Source organism: Gossypium raimondii, chromosome 4, assembly GCF_025698545.1.
Source record: "Gossypium raimondii isolate GPD5lz chromosome 4, ASM2569854v1, whole genome shotgun sequence".
Classification (NCBI taxonomy): Eukaryota; Viridiplantae; Streptophyta; class Magnoliopsida; order Malvales; family Malvaceae; genus Gossypium; species Gossypium raimondii.
The window spans coordinates 31,805,929-31,825,609 of NC_068568.1; the positions used below are offsets into that span (position 1 = coordinate 31,805,929).

General features: G+C 33.1%; 1 non-coding gene across 1 annotated transcript; it reads left to right on the top strand.

Moving 5' to 3' along the window:
- The first annotated feature begins 2,667 nt into the window (after positions 1-2,667).
- LOC128040876 (small nucleolar RNA R71) lies at positions 2,668-2,774 on the top strand. Its single transcript, XR_008195682.1, has one exon. It is a non-coding gene; the product is annotated as a small nucleolar RNA R71 (small nucleolar RNA).
- Positions 2,775-19,681: the final 16,907 nt, after the last annotated feature.

A 19,681-nucleotide genomic window follows, 5' to 3' on the forward strand; every position in this document is an offset into this window, starting at 1 on the left:
ATATATCATGAGTGTTACAAAAAATAGAAAAATCATCCATGAAAACCTCAACAAAATTTTCGACCATATTAGTAAATATTGCCATCATTCATCGTTGAAAAGTTGCAGGTGCATTGCATAAACTGAAAGGCATTCACCTAAAACAAAACCTATCGTATGGACAAGTAAAGGTTGTTTTATGTTGGTCCTCCGAGGCTACAACTATTTGCTTATATCCCGAATAGCCATCTAAGAAATAATAGAATTCATTATCTGCCAGTCAATCTAACATCTGATCCATAAAAGGCAATGGAATATGGTCCTTCCGAGTGGCTTTGTTCAACTTTCTGTAATCAATATAGATTCTCCAACCGGTAATAGTTCTCGTTGGAATTAACTCGTTCCGCTCATTTTCAACAATCATGATTCCACCTTTCTTCGGTACACACTGCACCGGACTTACCTATGAACTATCTGAAATGGGATAGATGATTCCTACATCTAACCATTTGATCACTTCCTTTCCAACAACTTCTTTCATAATAGGATTGAGCCTCCTTTTCCCATCAATTTGAGTTCTTTCACCTTCATCTAAAATGATTTTATGCATTCAAAAAGAAGGGCTTATACCTCGAATGTTAGCTATGGTCCAACCAATTGCTTTCTTAAATTTCTTTAAAACAGTAATCAATTGTTCCTCTTGATCTTTCGTTAGTTCTGCTGAAATAATCACAGGTAAAGTAGAACAGTCACCTAAATAAACATATTTCAAATGGGAAGGAAGTACCTTTAGTTCGAGTGTAGGTGGTTCATCGATTGACAACTTGGGTTGCATAAATTCTCTGAATTCTAACTCCAACGGTTCAAACCGTGTGGGTTGAATAAAATTTCCTGGATTGGCTTCCATCAAAGCCATGTTTTCTTCACCTTCTTCATCCTTCAAAGGGTCAAAATATAAGGCTTGCTCCAATGGACCTTCTTCAAAATTGCTTTCCATAGAAACCAATGTTTCTATCTCTTCCATAACCGAACACTCTTCTGCCGGATTGGGAAATTTCATCTCTTTCAGAATGTTAAAGTTTACCTAATCGTTTTGAACTCGCATGGTGAGTTCTCATTTCTACACCAATTAAAGTTCTTCCCGTGGCTAAGAAAGGTCTCCCAAGGATGATCGGTACTTCCTTGTCTGCTTCAAAATCTAAAACAATGAAATCAATAGGAAAAATAAATTTATCAACTCTTACCAAAACATGCTCGATCTTTCGTTTGGGATATGCTAAAGATGGATCCGCTAGCTGAAGCGTCACAGTTGTAGGTCTTACTTCACCTATCCCTAACATCTTGAAAATATACTTAGGCATCAAGTTGATACTCACTCCTAAGTTACACAAAGCTTTGCCAAAGTAGGAGTCACCAATGTTACAAGGTATGGTAAAGCTTCCTGGGTCTTTCAATTTCGGTGGCAGTTTGTTCTGTACGAACGCACTGCACTCCTTTGTCAAGGCAACAGTCTCATACTCACTCAGTCGTGTCTTCTTCGATAGTATATCCTTCATAAACTTCACATAATTCGACATTTTTTCTACAGCCTTCTCCAAAAATATATTGATGTGTAACTGCTTCAGAACATCCAAAAACTTCATGAATTGCACCTCCTATTTCTGCTTGTGTTGCTGCAATCTTTGCAGATATGGAGGTGATGAAACATTTGGTTGAACCGGACAACTTTTTTGAATAGGTAAATCTACATCTAAGGAGATGTTAAAATATCTAAATTCGCTAAGTCAGGGTTTACCTTGTCAGACTTTGCAAATTCAGATTCCTTTGGTGTAGAAACTTCAAAATCTGGTTGAATTTCCTCCTTTTCAACATGCTCATGTTTGACATCAATCAATCGGGGTTCCAGAGTCTTACCATTTCACAATGCCACTACCTTGATATTTTTTTACCCAAATTCCTCGGATTCTCAATATTGCTCAGCAAGGTTCCTTGTGGTCTATTACGAAGCTCCGTAGCCAATTGACACATTTGGTTTTCCAAATTTTTCAGTGTTGATGCTTGGCTTTGGATCAAGCGTCATTCTTTGCCATGTACACTTTCAACAAGTTCTCCAAACTGTTTGATGCCTTAGCTTAAGGTGGTTTTAGAGCTTGCTGATTAAACCCTTGAGATTAGTTGGGTCTTTGCTGTAATAAGTTATTGTTAAATCCATTACCTTGGTTGCTCCAAGAAAAGTTAGGATGATTACGCCATGAAGGATTGTAAAAGTTGGACTGGGGTCCTTGTCCACTCCTATTTTGATATTGGTTCTCCACATAGTACACTGACTCAAGATTTGATGGACAATTCTCAAAAGAATAACCATCCCCACAGTACACACAGGAAACTACTTCAAACAGACTTAGTGGCTGAGCTACAAAATTATTAGTACTATTAACAGTTAACTGTTTTAACATAGAGGAAATAGACGATACCTAAGTTGATAACGAAGTGAGAGAGTCAACTTCATGAACTCTGGCCACACGTTTTCCCGAAGCTGTTCGATTTGCTAGCCATTGATAGTTATTACTCGTGATCCTCTTGATGATCTCATAAGCCTCATTAAAAGACTTAGACAAAATTGCACCATTCAATCTTGTATGTGCACTGAGATCATTCTAGAATGTCTGTAACTAGACACAATGAGGAATCCCATGATGAGGACACTTACGAAGTAACTCCTTGAATCGCTCCCAAGCCTCATACAAAGACTCGTCATCCAATTGTTGGAAAGTTGTGATCTCGTTCCTCAACTTAGCGTTTTTGCTTGATGGGAAATACTTAACCAAAAATCTCTCTACTAATTCTTGCTATGTAGATATAGAACTTGGTGGCAATGAATTGAGCCATGCTAGTGCTCGATCTCGCAACAAGTACGGAAACAACTTCAACCTCTATGTGTCTTCAGTCACACCGGCTATCTTGAATGAATCATCACCTCCATAATTTCACAATTTAACCACGATATCTTACTAATTTTACAAATAAATCCCTAAATGACATTTTCAGCAAAAATCACTTTACAGAACTTGTTTATTTATAAAAAAAACTTATAATCTTTCATTAAACTTCAAAAATCATACAAACATGTTCATGGAAAAACCCTAATCCTTTAACATTTTTGCAAATTAGTCCCTGGGCTAGCTAGATTAAGCTACAATGATTCTGAAAACATAAAAATCATTAAAAATGAGACCAATTTCACTTACAAGCAAGCTAGCAAAGTGACCGAACCATGAAAACCTAGCTACGACTTTTATCGCTTCAAAATTTTGGTGGAAGATGATGCTTTTGTTTATTTTATTTTAACTTTAACTAATTTATTAATTTACTAACTGAACCTTCATTTAACATAAAAAATTAATTAATACTTAGCCATATACATTGACTAAATTCATTAATGGTCTAATTACCATCTAAGTCCTGTAACATTAAAGCTTCATAGCCATTTGATACCTTTAACTACTAGAATTCTATTTTTTCACCTTTTACGATTTAGTCCTTTTTACTTAATTAAGCCTGAAAGCGTTAAAATTTCTTAACGAAATTCTTATTTGACCTTAATAGTATTCCATAGACATTAAAATAGTAATGAAATAAATATTTACTCGACATATTTGTGGTCCCAGAACCATAGTTCTGATTTCACTGAAAATAGGTTGTTACACACGGCCTACGACACAGCCATATGACCCTATTTTGAATACACATGGGCTGGGACATGGTCGTGTGTCCCAAATTTGAATGTTAATACAATCTGGGCTATGTCACATAGTCGTGTGACCCCTATTTTGCAAATTTTCAAGTATTCCTAAAATTGTTTATTTTGTTTCGTTTTGACCCTGGGTTGTTCCTAACTTAATTTTAGGGCCCTCTAAGCCTGATTTAAGGCCCATAAGTTCATAAATACCATGAATTGACTTTTTTGTTATATGTTTATAAATTATTTGTTTAACTATTTTAAAATGAAGTGAAATGTCTTGTTTTGCTTTTGTAACATTTTGTAACCCTAATTTAATAACGGAGACAGGTTAAAGGTGTTACGTTTAGTGGTACCAGAGCTACATTTTAGTCGACTCTAAGACTAACGTAGCATGTAATGGGTCTAGAATTTACATGCCACATATACCCTGTGATAGTGTGATGCTTTTAATTCGTTTTAACATTGTATTTTCTTACAGATAAAAGATGTCGGCCGAATCAAACCGGGCCATAGTTAGTGAAGCTGAGAGCAATGTTCAAGTTTCCATCTTGGAAGTAAGTCAAAGTGCATTAGTTTACAATCATTTGGTGATGAAATGAAAAGTGTATTTTTCTGTATGATGAATCAATGGTTCAGTGAGTTTTAACAAGTGAACCCTACGACTCTATAAACTTCTGGAACTTGACATAATTCATAATGTTTTTCATATTTTGATATTTCGACATTACCGTTCTTATCTGTCACATGTTCTAACTACGAATGAAATTGAGATACAACCCGATTTGACTTAGGATGAGGAACTGGTGAAAATCTTAGCTCGAGAAATAAAAAAGTTGAGAAATATGTTTGTACCGTTAGTTAAAGTCTTGTGGCATCAACATGGGATAGAAGAAGTGACGTGGGAAATAGAAGAAAACATAAAATCTTAGTTTCCGAACCTTTTCTCTAGTAAGATTGTTTAGGACGAATATTTCTTTAGGGGGAGAGTTGTAATATCCCATTTATTAGTGGTGTCGAAAATGGTGGTTTCGGGACCACAAATTTGATATGTGAAATTGTGTTTTATGATTTACTCAATGTTTATGGAGTTATATTAGGGTCGTGTTAAGTTTTAGTGAAGAAGTGTCAATGTTTACTTAGTTAATTTAAGAAAAAGGACTAAATTGTAAAAAATGCTAATGTAGCTTTTATTAGTTAAATGTGTTTGATTGCTAAGGAAAAAACTAAATTAATGGACATGGTTAGTAAATAAACCTAAATGGTGGTTAATGGAAAAATATGGACATGCTATGTTAATTATTTAGTTCAAAATTTAGGGGTCAAGTAGTAATTGAATTAATAAATGAAAGAAAACAAAAACAAAATTTATGTCATCTTCCTCAATTATTTTTTTTCCTCCACCGAAACCACCATAGAAAATTCCTTCAAGCTTCGGTTAACCCTATTTCATTGCATGTAAGTGTTTCTCTCACTCGTTTTTGATAATTTTTACTTTTTTGAGATAGTTGCAACTAGGTCTTCTTCTTTAAAACTGTTAAGAATTTTGGATTGTACCATTGATAAGCTTTTTTTATATTGATGTTAAGTGATGAAATTTAAGTGTTAGTTGTTTTTTTATTTAGTTTATTAATTGAATATTTTTATAATTTTAGTAAATGGAGTTAAATAATAAAATATTTAAAATTTCATGGAAATTGTATAATTAGCGAATAATGGTGGATTGCTCTAGTTTAGAATAACATTCAGTTAGCTTGGGATATTTAAGACTTCTATTAAAATTGGAATTTTTAGCTTAAGGACTAAATTGTGATAAATGTAAAATTTTAGGAAAATATGTAATTAATGAAAAGTTAGGGTCATATGCAAAAATTGAGTGTGAGATGTATGTGAATTTAATAGATTGTCTTTAAATTATTATAGAGATCAAGAACTGAACCAAAAAGTCAAAAATCGAGGAAATGGGAAAATTGCGGAGTACTCTCTGTGTTTAAATAAGAAGTGAATCGTAGGTAAGTTCATAGTATTTCAATATGTAAATGTAATTTTCTTGTGATTGTTTATTGTTTTCTATTTAATAGTAGATAAATATGTGAAACTTCAATAGTTGTGTACATTTTTCAAAGGCGCAATTAAGTACGTATGGAAATGTATAAATGATGTTAGTATTTCTGGTGATTTTACATGATGGAAATAATTATAATAGAATTCTAATATCAGTACGAAAATGATGAAGTGCTTCTGAATAGATGAAAAAGTAATAAAATCATGTTTACTACCCAATTGAACATAGTAATCGCAGGGGCAAAGCCAGAACAATTTTTTAGGGGGGCGAATGAAATTTTAATTTGTTATAGTCTATATCTTTATAATTTTTAAAGGATTAAATAAAATTTTTATAATTTTAGGAGGGCCAAATTACAATTTTACCTTTACTAATTTAAAATTTTGAAAAATTTAAAGGGCCTAAATAGTAATTTTTCATGTTGGGGGGCCGGGGCCCATGCCAGTCCCTCTAGAATCGCCTCACAGGATACGATTGGCATGCCAATAGGGTTAGTATGCACGCTTGTACGGGATTTGCACTTCGGTGCCTCTGATCACACATTCGTTCTTCTGTTTGTACTTCGGTGCCTCTACTTGCATATTTGTGCCTCTGCTTGCACTTCGATGCCTCTGATATGCATCTATGATGCCTCTGGTCTAGTGTAGTTACCTGAGTATCCGATTCGAGTTACTTAGTTCATTAGGCTAAATGTTAATGAAATGTATAGTTAATTTGGGGATTTAGATGTGATGCATATTCAATATATTTGAAAGTGTTAAATGTTTAATGAAATATTTGTTTATAGATGAGCACTTCTATACAAATGATATGTTGATTATTGAATTGATATGTTAATTGTGATGTGAATTATCATGTTTACGTTGTTATGTGATCATGAACTAATGAGATTGGTGAATGTGTATTTGGATATCAGGAAATATATGTTATCTCTTTATATCAAATAAGGTAAGTTTAGTTTGATGATTTCAACTATGAACTTACGAAGCTCTATTAGCTTACTTGTTTCGTTTTTGGTTCTTTTGTTGTTACCTAATTTGTGGACTGACCGGATGGATCGACAGAAACCTCACACTATCCAACCATGTTGGTAGCTTTATTTTTCATTTTGAAATATGGCATGTATATAGGTGTTTTGTTGTAAATATGAAATGTTATGCTATAATGATCTTCCTAGTGATATGTGTAGTTCTGAATGTGCATGTTTGTAGTGTTTTTGAGTGGTTGATTCCTATTGGTCAAAACTAGGTGATAATATTTTGGTATGGTTAAATTATGGGTGTGTTTATGTTTGGACAATTTGGTTAATGGTTTGTGCATGAATGGAAAGTTAATGTTATATTGTTTCTTATCAATGATAGTTGAATGATTGAGCTTTAATTGAGGTGCCTTTGAATGGCATATTGGATAAGCATAAGATGAATGAAATTTTGGCATTAAACTGATGATTTAAATGTGTTTTTGTTTTTGAACCTAGGAATTGATCTAGACTTCGAGAACAAAGGAATATCGCTTTGCCAAGAAACAATGCAGTCATACCCCCGATGCAGAACCAAAATGCTAATGACCCACCGTTCCAGCAAGATGTTCAAATAGAAAACAGGCCTATACAAGATTTTGTAGTACCTATCTTGGATGACTTACAACCGAGAGTTTTTAGGCCAACAATTCAAGCTAGGAATTTTGAACTCAAGCCAGTAATGTTCTAAGTTTTGAATTCTAATGGGTAATATGTTGGACTGCCACATGAAGATGCACCAAAACATCTAAAATGATATTTTATTGATTTGTGCTTCCTTCAGTCAACAAGGCGGTCCTGATGATGCTTTGAAGATGGAGTTATTTCCTTATTCCTTGCAGGGAAGAGCTCATACTTGGTTCCTTGGGTGACCTGCCAGATCAATTACTTCTTGGAATGCACTAGCAACATAGTTTTTTTTATTTAACTCACCGACAATGAATGCTCATCTCCAAAATGATATTATAGCTTATTATCAGCTAGATGATGAAAATCTTTACACCACATGGGAACGTTATAAATCTTTGCTTCAACGTTGTCCCATGCACAAAATTCAACAGGAAACACAAATTGAGATTTTCTATAATGGGCTGAATTCACACACGAGAAATCTTGTCGATTCATCAGCCAATGGTCCTTTGCAAGATTGTAATTATAATTTTGCTATTGGAATTCTTGAGAGAATTACTCAGAACGATTATTAATATCCTATCCCTAGAGCTGCATAAGCAAAAGCTACTTTAGGAATTATTGAATTTGACATAATATCTGCACTTAGTGCACAAGTTTGTTCTCTTACAAATATAATAAAAAATATGCAAGGGACTAGTGACGTTGCACCTATACAAGTCACTCAACAAGTTGATATTCTGACCTTTTGTTATGAGCTTTGTAGTGACAACTACAACTATGAAGATATTCCACAACATGCACAAAATTTCGTTTATGTTAGTAACATCTGCAACAATTCTTATGGCACCTCTCATAATGTTGCTCCATTTTGATATGGGAATATATCTACTCAGGGTAGTTGTAATCCAAGACTAGGGAATTACAATCAACAACAGCAGAAATACAATCAACACCCTCCGATGCAGCCACAACAAGGCCAGATGAATCCACACCAAAATCAGACGCTACCAAAATCAAGAACATCGATGACAACAATACATACATGCTTCTCATTCTAACCTGTTATCAACTCTTGAAGCTCTAAATCAGGAAAATATGACTCATAAAGAAGCTATTCTGAAAGGGAATTCATCTTCTATTCAGGCATTGGAGGCACAATTAGGACAAATTGCTTCGAATCTAAATACTCTACCACTAAGCACATTACCTAGTGACACAGAAAGTCCCAGTCCGAGAGAGAAAGAACACTGTAAGGCTATCACTCTTAGGAGTGGTAAACAAACTGGTGAGCCAACTACAGACTCTGCTGTAGCACCTCAAGGTACTGGTGAAGTGATCCTTGGTAAGGAGGTTGAATCTGAAGAGCCTGTTGATGTACCAAACAAAGAAGTTTCACAAATTGTCACTGATATGCCTCATCTCTGACCCTCAAAACTATTGATGTTATAAAGGGTGTCGGCACAATCAGATGTATCTATACTTTTACCTTTCTCACAAAGATTCAGGGAGAATGAGCATGACAAGCAGTACCCACAGTTCCTGAACACACTGAAGCAAATTCAGGTCAATATTCTTTTAGTAGATGCTCTTGTGCAAATTCAAAATTATGGTAAATTTATGGAGGAGCTCTTGTCCAAGAAAAAGAAGGTTAGTGACATGGAAACTATTGCACTCATAGAGGGTTGTAGTGTTGTTTTGACAAATAAGTTGCCCCCTAAAATGAAAGATCTTAGGAGTCTTACTATCCCATGTTCCATTGGCAACCATTGTTTAGGCAAGGCCTTATGCGACTTAGGAGCAAGCATCAACTTAATGCCACTATCTACTTTCAAAAGTTGGGAATTGGTCACATGAAACCTACTGCAGTGACATTACAACTAGTTGATCAATCCTTGGCTCAACTTGAAGGGCAAATTAAAAATGTCTTAGTCACGTGGATAAATTTGTTTTTTCGGCTGATTTTATCATTCTTGACTACGAGGCAGACAAGGAGGTTCCATAATCTTGGGATGATTATTTTAGCCACCGGACGAACTCTTATTGATGTTTACAAAGGTGAACTGACCATACGACTTAATGATGGGCATGTTACATTTAGTGTTTTCGAATCTATTCAATGCAAGGAAAAATAAGAATGTCATATTGTCGATGCACTAGATGATCTAATTACGAAAGAATTCAATGACCAAAGCACAATACTTTCTAAGGAGTCTGTAGTGACATCGTATAGTAGCCAAAAAAATTACTACAGTAAGAAAATAAGATAATATTCCTAATATAGTAAAATAAGGAAATAAAGTGATAAAAAGGGTAATTTTGAGTTATGTCAACATTGAGAAGTATATTATGACATATTAATTCAAGAAAGGATTAAATCGCAAAAGTGAGAATAGTTTTGTGGGCCAAGAGTAAATACTCAAAATTTAAGCGGTTAAAGTGTAAATATGAAAAATTTGAAGGACCAATTGTGCAAATATTTTAAGGGTAGAATAATCTAGAAACCAAGGAAAATGGATGAATTAGGACCAAATTGAAAAGGTAAAGAATTTTGAGGGACTAAATCGTAATTTTACCAAATTAAGTGATGACTCAAGGGTGGAATTTTAAAAGAACATAAAGGGCAAAATGGTCAATTAAAAGAGAGAGAAATCTAGAAGATAATGATGATGTTGGTGAGATTTTAGATTAATTAGATGAATAAATAATAGTTTATCAATATTTTAATTTGATTTTTAAATGATATTTTATTATTTTATTATTAATTTATTTAGTATATATATATGTGGAAAGAAATATGAAAAGCAACCAACCCATCATCTTCCATGCATCCAACGTGAGGAGAAGAGAGAAAGAAGGAAAGCTTTGCTTTCTTTACAATTTGGTCCTTCCTTCAAAAACTTATCATTTTCACCTAGAAATCAAAAGAATTTTCATATCCATCAAGAGAGAAAGATAACAAGGAGACTATGGGGAGCCATAATATCAAGTTGGATTCAAGAAATTGAAGCTGAAGGAGATAGAAAATCAAGTTAGAGATTGAAATCAATAGGACAAGGTAAGAACATTGAGATTTCAAAATATTTTTAAGTTTGATATTATTGAAATAGCATAGAAAAGATGTTATAGTAGATTTTTCTTATATAAAGTCCTATGTTCTTGATATATTAGTGAAGAGAAATAAGTGAAAGTGATGGGAAATATTATAGAGAAAGGGAAGAAGGAAGTTATAACCTTAGTAATTAATATTTTGCACAAAAATAGTGTTGGACAGTAGCAGTAGGTTAACTTTGAAAAATCACCATAAATTGTGGAAATGAAATTAGAGGATAAAAAAATATGGAATTAAATCTTACTAAGTCTAGTTCCTCATACAAGAAATGGTGTAAGTAATGGAATTGTAAATCATGAGATATAATAGATTTTGTGAGACAATGTCAGAATGATTTCGGGTTCCCCTATTCTGACTTTGGAAAATCATAAAAAATTGTAAAAAAATAATTATGGGTTATAATTTATATGTTTAAAATACTTAAAAATTATATTTTCAATAGAAATAAACATGAATATCATTCAAAAATTTTACAAGGAGATAATTAAGTTTTTGTGAAGAAGGGTCGGAACTGTCAGATAGCAGAACAGAGGTGATTTTAAAGAATACACTGTACTTATTTGCTAAACTAAAAATTTTATGGTATGAAGATATGTGAGTCTAGTTTCAGAGAAAATTAATGGATCTCAATTTTAAGTTCTTTAGCTCAAGATATAAATAATTTAGTGACTATGACTCAAGTGGACAACTTTGAATGAATATATAAATAAATGGTGAAATTATAGATAATGTTACATATAAGCATGTTATATACATTAAGAATGTGGAATGGAGAGGAGGAGGAGGAAAATATGTGATTATTCAACTAGCATGAGTTTTCATTAAAATGACCAATTTACATGTTTTAGGTTTAGGGACTAAATTGAAAAATGTGAAACTTTAAGGGTAAATTTGTAAAATGTCAAAAATGACCAAATTGCATGAAATGAATTGTTTTATTATTTAAATTAGTAAATTGAATGAAATGTTAATTTAGATCAAGATTGGGTGGAAATTGAGAAAATAGAAATTTTCCAAAATGTCCCTAAATTTTGCTATTTCGCAATTTAGCCCGGTAAGTTCGTATGAACTATATTTTGTATAACTTTAATAGAAGTAAATTCTATTTGGTAATGAATATTATATATATGTGTGTTTTATTATTGGAATTGAATTATTGTTGGTAATATGTATAATTATTAGATGTTTTGAAATGATTATCGAAGCTCGATTGGGTTGGAAGCTTATTGGAGATATATCACATTATCCATTGGTTCTATTAGTAATTTTGGATGATTTGATTCTGGTTATAATGACTGTATAAGTTAAATTGGTTAATGTTAGCTCATAAATGTTTTTATTTTGATTGGTTATAAATATGAATGCTTGATGAAATGAAATGTCTGAAAATTAATTTGTAAACTCCGGTAATGCTCTATAACAGTATTCTGGAGAAGGATACGTGTTAGGGGTGTTACACATCAGATGATGAATTCTTAGATGATTGTGATAGTATGGTTGAAGCTAATAATATTGAACTCAATCATGGATGGCAGATCGAATCTTTAGATTTAGCCAACAGAATAGCTCTAGTTTTCAAGCCATCTATCGACGAAGCTCCTACTCTAAATTTGAAACCATTGCCTACTCATCTTAAATAAGTCTTTCTTAGTGATAACAATACTCTTCCAGTTATTGTCTCTGCAACACTGGATGTAACTCAATAAGAGAAATCGGTCCATATTCTTAAGCAACATAAACGAGCTATTGCTTGGAGTATTGTCCATATCCGAGGCATTAGTCCATCTTTTTGCATGCATGAGATCAAGTTGGAAGATAAAGGCTAGCAATCAATTGAGCAACAAAGAAGGTTAAACGAGAAGATGAAGGAAGTTGATAAGAAAGAAATTATAAAATGGCTTGATGCTGGAATTATTTACCTTATTTCTGATAGCAATTGGGTAAGTCCAGTGCAATGCGTTCCTAAGAAAAGTGGCATCACTCTGGTTAGCAACGACAAAGGCGAATTAATTCCTACACACATTCCTACAAGATGGCGAGTTTGTATAGATTATCACAAACTTAATGCTACCACAAGGAAGGACCACTTCCCACTTCCTTTCATTTGCAAAATATTGAATAGGCTTGTTGGAAAAGCCTATTACTATTTCTTTCACGGCTATTCTAGATACAATCAAATTGTGATTGCACCGAAGGATCAAGAGATAACAATTTTCACCTGCCCTTTCGGTACTGTTGCTTTTTTTTGATTGCCTTTTCGTCTTTGCAACCACCAACCAAAATTTCAAAGGTGCATGATGGAAATATTCTCGGTTATGATTGAAGATTCTTTAAAGTTTTTTATGGATGATTTCTCAGTCTATGGGAATGATTTTGATCATTGCGCTGACAATTTGGATAAAGTATTGCAGCAATGTGAAGACACACATCTTGTCTTAAATTGGGAAAAATGACATTTCATAGAACCTGAAGGCATTGTGTTAGGCCATTGTATCTCTTGTCAAGGTATTGAAGTAGACAAAGCTAAAGTGGAAATCATTGATAAATTACTTCCACCAAAAAATGTGAAAAGTATTCGCAGTTTTCTTGGGCATGCAAGGTTTTACCGAATATTCATTAGAGATTTCTCAAAAATTGTAAAACCCGTATGCTCATTTCTGGAACATAATCAAAAATTCTTCTTTGAAGATGCATGTCTAGATGCATTCATTCAATTGAAGATGCAGCTAGTAAATGCATCCATTGTCATTGTACTCGATTGATCTCAATCTTTTGAAGTTATGTGCGACGCAAGTGACTTTGCTGTGGGTGCTGTTATAGGACAGCGTAAGTAAAAAAAAATTTCACTCCATTTATTATGCTAGCAAAACTCTTACAGAGGCTCAAATCAACTATACCACTATAGAGAAAGAATTGTTTGCTGTAGACTTTGCTTTCGATAAGTTTTATTCTTATCTTATCGGCACAAAGGTTACCGTATTTACTAATCATTCACCGTTGAGATATATTTTTGTGAAGAAGGATGCAAAACCAAGATTGATATGCTGGATCTTACCGTTACAAGAAATCGAAATCGAGACAAAAGACCGCAAGGGTTTAGAAAATAAAGTTGCAAACCATCTGTCTAGATTGGAAGTTGGCAGCAAAGATGGAAACATAGTTCAAATTGTCGACTCATTCCCAACTGAGAACTTATTTGTTGTAAATGCAACCCCTTGGTATGCAGATTAGGTTAATTATCTAGTGTGTGGAAAACTCCCATTGGGTGTCACAGGCCATAAAAAAGAAAGATTTCTTGGTGAAGTAGTGAAATTCAAGGTATGAAATGACAACATTATTCGGCGTTGTGTTCCGGAAGAGGAGATGCTTTCAATCCTGAAGCACTATCATGATGCTCCTTGTGGAGGTTATTTTGGTTGCATGTGAACTACTGCTAAGGTTCGCCAATCAGGATTCTACTGGCCTTCATTATTAAAAAACGCCCAAAATTTTGTGAATCAATGCGATAGATGTCAGTGCACGGGTTCCATATCCCGACACAATGAAATGTTACAGCACCAATTATGGAGGTTGAATTGTTTGATGTTTGGGGTATGAATTTTAGGGGGCCATTTCCAAGTTCATTTGGAAATCTTTATATATTAGTAGTTGTTGACTACGTCTTGAAGTGGGTTGAAGCTGTTGTAGTCCCAAAGGATGATGCAAAGACAATGCTTAATTTTTTTTCACAAGCAAATACTCACCCACTTCGGCACACCAAAGGCATTGATTAGTGATTAGGGTACACACTTTCATTGCAACCAAATGGTAGTCGCACTGAAAAGATATGGAGTCAATAATAGAATGGCTACTACTTATCATCCACAAACTAATGGGCAAGTCAAAGTGTCAAATCGACAAATTAAAATCGTACTTGAGAAGGTTGAACCCTTCGAGGAAAGATTGGTATTCCAGACTTGATTACGCTTTATGGGCATTGCGGACAGCATACAAAACTTCATTAGGGATGTCACCGTATTAATTGATTTTTGGGAAAGTATGTCACTTGCTAGTTGAACTGGAACACAAAGTAATGTGGGTGTAACGCGTAGGTTTGTGCAAGTGTACATAGTCGTTATCAAGTAATAAGTAAATATCAAGTTATTGTCTCCACGGGGATTGTATTTGTGCTAAGCCACTTAATTAGTAAAATTATATTAACAATTTGGTAAATAAAAACACAATATAGTTGAGGAGTGGTGATTAAAATATATTAAACTAAATGCAATGATCCCTAATGCAAATTATCCTAAGTATGCAAACTATATGAATGAAATAGATTTTAGTAAAATTAAACACAATTTGCAACAATTATAACATAAATAAACTATGACGATTACTTTAATTAAACTCAATTTATTATCAACATGCTTAATAACATTCGGAAAAATATTCTATGGCAACTCAATCTTTCATGAGTTTGGAAACCACATTAGGTCTTTCCAGAATCCTTTACTTCGTAAATACGCATTTTAGTGATCCTTATTTACTAAGGGTCTCTTAGCATTCGTGTGAAGTAACAGGGACATGTCAGGTTTGAAACAATTTAATCACACAAATCTAAAAACTATGCAGATAACAGAGCTTGGTCAGAGTTGTTATGCAACTTCAAATTTAATCGGGTCAGGATATAAATTGAGCATGCACATTTCAATTATGTGTCCATTAGCAGCCGTCTGATCAGGATTGCTCACCTAATTCAGGTGCATTTCAATCACGCATGAAGGAAATGTAGAATTGATTTTAATTGAAAACATGATCGATTGAGGCACAAACATTCTAAGCATGAATCAAATAAATATTATTTAATCAAAGCAATCATCCTAGCTTGAATAAAATTAAGCTAACATTGTTGTAAATAAGAACAAATGACACATAGAAAAAATCCTTATATTAAATTAAAGAAAAGGAAGATTAAAACCAATTCAGAGTGGCTGTCACCTCAGACTCTGACTGACGAGGCTCCTTCGTTCCTTTGTTTTGCTCCTTTGTTGATGGCTCTCTAAGGTGGCCGACCAAGGGTTCTTTAAAAGGATTAATTACTAAAATCTCTATGATGAGATGATGCTAGGCTTGGGAATGGAAAAGGCTAAGAGAATTTGGAGAAAAGAGAGAATGATGAATGATGAGAATGAATGAGGAATGATTAAGGGATGCTTGAAGGATGATGAATGAATGAATGAGAGGGTCTTATTTATAGGTGAGGAAAAGGGGGCAGTTTGCTAAAAATAGTGGATGTTAACCTCTTCAAATCTCTTCAAATTGTGGTTAACCATGCTTTGTGGCTTTTGACTTGATTTTTTTGCTTGATTTTTAAGCAATTTTGGATGCCACACAACTCAGGAATGAGACTCGGTCAATCGTAAATCTTCAGGCAAATCTCTAATTTCTTCAACACTGCAAGGACCTTGTGTAATTAAACCAAAGAATGGTTTAAATGGACGGCCATGTGTAGCAGAATATTGGGTTGACTTGGTCTCCAATTTGGACGGTTTTGTAATCTGGCAAAACTATCAAACCTATCCAGAATAAATCAACAAGTTAGAGGAAAAAAGAATAAAATTTATCCAATTTAATTAATTAATTATTAATTAAAACCCAAATTATTAATGAAATATTTTAAAATGAAATATTAAATATAATTTTCTATTTTATTATTTAATTTAATCACGCATAGCCCACTTTATGTCTTAAAAAATATAATGTAACAACCCGATTTTGGGCCTAGTCAGAACAGTGGTTTCGGGACCGTAAATATGACGAGTAAAAACTTATTCTTATTATAATTTTCTTGTCTACAATTTCACAGAATAATGTCGTGAAAATTTCGTTAAAAAATTTCAACGTTTGAGCACTGAATTTAGTAAAACGGACTAAATTGTAAAAAGTGCAAAAATTGAGTTCTACATGTTAGAAGTGTCCAATTGTTATGAAATTTTAGATTGGAGATCCTTATATGGTAAGTAGACCAATGTTTAAGTTGGTGGACAAAAATGGACATGGTTAGGCATGTTTCCAAAGTTTTTCATTAAGGGCATTTTAGTCATTTAGTAATTAAAATGAATTGAAAACAAAATTAAAAGCCAATTTTTGTCCATCTTCAAGCTAGGGGCCGAAATTTGCATGGAGAAACCATGGCTAGGGTTTTTCAAGCTTCCAAGCTCGATTGTAAGTTCGTTCTAGCCCCGTTTTTAATGATTTTCACGTTTTTAAAATCCTTGTAACATGATTTATTTATTTCTACCATTTATTTCAGATATAATGAAGGTCTAGGTTTTGAACCATGTTAGAAATTTGTTTATTTTGATGGTTAATGGTAGATTATGCATGTTTATGGTTAAACAACTTTTACTAAGTGATTTTCGGTGAAAATGCATAAAAGGACTAGTTTGTAAAATGATTTTAAAATGTGTGTAAGTGTGTGAATAAGTGAAAATTGTGGAATGATATAGTTATGAAAATGGTTCGGCTAGGCCTAGAATGCAAGGAAATTGAATAAAAAATATTTTACGAGCCTAGGGGTAAAAGCGTAATTTTGTGTAATTTTAGGGGCAAAAATGTAATTTTTCCAAAGTATGATTTTTAGAATAAATTGAATAACGTGAGTGTTAAGTAAGTTTGTATGTGAATAATGCATTGTTTTAATTTTATTTAATATATTGTTGAGATATGATTGAATATAGAATAAATATTTGATGTAGATTACAAAAATGTGGTTAAATTTGAAAAAGTTGGTAAAATGTTGTAAAATAAGGTTCCCGATTGAACACTCGGATTAGACCGAGATTCATTGAATGTAAGGGATTGCTAAGTGCAGATTTCCTGAATCACAGATCAAAAAGGGGTTGCTAAGTGCAAATTTCCCGAATCATTGATCGAAAAGGGGTTGCTAAGTGCAGATTCCCCGAATCATTGATCGAAAAGGGGTTGCTAAGTGCAGATTCCCCGAATCACTGATCAAAAAGGGGTTGCTAAGTGTAGATTCCCTGAGGGGCTGCTAAGTGCTGTTTCCCCGAATTATTGATTCTAAAGGTGGTTGCTAACTGCTGATTCCACCGTATCCTTGATTGTGAAAGGGGTTGCTATGTGCTGATTCCCCGTATCACTGAATATAATCTGGTTGCTAAGTGTTGATTTCACCGAGTAACAGTTAATATTCCAAAGTGTTCATCGGGGAAATTGGACAAGTGAAAGTACATGTGAAATGAATAAGATTACGTGATGAATATTGGGTTCGATATTTAATCGACCCTTGAGTAAGATGATATGAAGAAATGAAACTATTAAAGAGTAAATTTAGAAATAAAATAGTTTTGAACAATAGTTGTTGTGTGACTTTGAAAAATCACCAAAAATTGTGGAAATTGAATTAGAGGCTGAATAATATATGAAATTAAATCTGAATGAGTCTATTTTCACATAAAAGAGACAGAGCAAGCAAAAAATTTTATATTATGAGATATTTGAATTTTAGTGAGACAGGATTAGAATGATTTCGAAATCCTCTATTCTAACTTTGGAAAATCATTAAAATTGTAAAAAAATAGTTATGGGTTAAAATTTATATTTTAGAATCTTGAATGAGTCTATTTTCAAAATAAACAAACGAGAACATTATCTAAATTCTGTACAATGAGATAATTAGTTTTTAGTGATGAAGGGTCGAAATTGTCGAGCATTGAAATAGTGGAAACTTTAAAGAATAATTTGTACTTATTGGTTAAGCCAAAAATTCTATAAATTTTATGGAAAAATATATATGAGTCTAGTTTTGGGGAAAATTAACGGATCTTAATTTGGGGCTTTGTAGCTCGAGATATAAATAAATTAATGACTCTGACTTAGACAGACAACTTGAATTTACATAAAGGAAAATAGTGAAAGTATGGATAATGTTGTTTAAGTGTGTTATACACATTAAGGATGTGGAATGGAGAGGATGAGGAGGAAAATTGGAAAATATATGAATTATTTGTGTATAATTAGTCATACGTTCGATTATAATTGATAAACGATGAAATAGAAATGAAGCTTATGTTTAAGCTCATGTGGGAAAATAAAGTTTCATAGTGCGTGTGTATGGTATATTGGGTATATGATTTGGCATGAAGTAATGTCATGAATGGTTTATGAATGAACTCATGTTGGTAAGTTTGGTACATGAACAAATGTTGTGCTCTTCCATGCTTATAATGCTTATGCTATATGTTTATTTGGCTAACATATTTGGTGTATATGCTTAGGCTTTGGCCAAGTTGTGGCTAGATTATGCCATGTTAAACTTATAAGTTATGCATTGAAATGGTAAGTGCCTAAATGGAAATATGCATGTGATCAAGAAAGGGGTGATAAGATTTAAATTATGTAATCTCTAGTGAAATGGTTTATCATGTGGTTAGTTCCAAAAAGAAATATGTTTAAATTCACTAGCTTGCGACTATGGTTGAATGATATGTTTATGTCTTGTGTGATATGCATAGGAAACGGGTATAGAAAGGTAATGAAATAGTAAGTTCATACTTGAAGTGTAAAATGACGAAAAAGGGGATAATGAGTTGAATTGATGTTGTTATTTAAGCTAAAGTGATATTTTCATTGCAAAATTGAGAATTTCATAGATGTGTTAATGAATGGTATAATCGATAAACATTGAGTTAAATGGTAAATACGTATTAGTATTGATCTTAATGATATTAAATTATAAGTGAATTAAAAGGAAATTGCTAGTGATATGATTTGAATTGTAAGCATGAGAAATTGTGAAATGAATGAAAAGGAAATGAAACATTGAATTGCATGGGTATGTATCGAGTCTAGTAGGCTCTATTTATTATGAATTTAATATTTTGAGGATATATAGTGAAGAACTATAAAAGTATGTTAATAATTTGAAAATTTTAATTTAGATGAAATTTTATAACTCGGTTAAATAAGTTTACAAGTTTATGTGTTCTGGTAACGCCTCGTACCCTATTCCGGTGTCAAATACGGGTAAGGGGTGTTACATATAATATATTCAAATTAATATAAAATAAGCCATTTATTGCATGAAAACTATATAATAGGGCATAAAATCATATTTTAATAATTTATATGTCC